Genomic DNA, 1,397 nt, shown 5'->3' with positions numbered 1-1,397 from the left:
AGATTTAATTTTTTCTAAATGACAAAAAATAAAATGAAAAACATTTTACATTATTTTTCTAAAAAAAAAATAATACAAATATACTATGACTTTAAAATATTTTTTGTTACGTAAATTTAATGTGATAGTAAGAAAAAAATTTAAAAGATGGTGGAAATAGTCATGAAATAATGTCTATTCCTTCTTTTACATGATTTATTACAGTTTTTCTCAATTAAGTGCTAATATATATATATTTCTATATCAAAGAAACTATTACTATCGTTTTTTTTCCATTGTTACATCAAATTTATGCACGAAGAAAAAAAATTAATTTTATTAAAAAATTTTACCAAATAAAGTTTTAAAGTCATAGTATTTTTTGTTACACATGATAAATTAAATTTATATTATTCAAATTGATAAAACAAAATTTCTAACAAATTAATATAATTTTATTAATTTTATTAATTAATAATAATTTTTAAACCTAAATTTTTATCACGGCAACAAAAAATTGAACTAACGTAGAAGGTTAGTTCTCAAGTCCTATCCAAAAATTTCAGTAACTGGCCTAACACACAAAATTTCGTCAAAGATTAACTAAAACTATTAATTAATTTAAATAAGACACAAACTTTGAAACTTTCTGCTCATGTTAGTGTTTTTTCTGCAACAATTCAAATGATGGGCCCATCAATAATAATTTGTTCATTAATGCGGGTTTTGTTATTATAGGCAAAGTCCAATCTTATTTTGACACCTCAAATCTATACATGTAAAAAGTTTTGGCTATTTACATAGTAGCATTGGCCTTATAATTATAATCATTTTTGTAATCACAAGTAATGAAAATAGTTTAACTAGATTGAATATTTAGAATACATACAATTTATAATGCGGCAAGCAATAATAATCACATTTAACTCAACGATAAATTCAGCTTCTCATAGAAAGATAATTCCATCTACATTCTATTAGGTTGGTTATAGCATATAAAACGATCAAACCATCATTAAACAAAATAAAATTCACAGTCTTTGCTGTGTTGAACTTTTGCATCCAAATAATTCGCACCCAAATCAACGAAACAATTCAAGTTGCACACCTGACGGATGTGGTGCATTATATAATGATTGTGGTAAAAGATAATTCTGCTGTAAGAACAAAAGAAAACAATTGAGTAACAACATTCATTATATAATTAAAAGAATAAAAATAAGGTTGAATTTATGAAAGAATGACAAAATTTTAATTTATACCTAAAAAATGATCAATTTCAATATAAAATAAAGAATGCATTATTACTGTATAGAAATAGTTAAGAAAAGAAAATTAAAAGATAAAATAAAAAATTTTGGCTCTGGAATTTACACGGATGAATGGTAAATGAAATACTCTATACATAGTTATATACT

Source organism: Arachis ipaensis, chromosome B03 (assembly GCF_000816755.2).
Source record: "Arachis ipaensis cultivar K30076 chromosome B03, Araip1.1, whole genome shotgun sequence".
Lineage (NCBI taxonomy): Eukaryota > Viridiplantae > Streptophyta > Magnoliopsida > Fabales > Fabaceae > Arachis > Arachis ipaensis.
Note: the sequence above shows the minus strand (reverse complement) of the source record.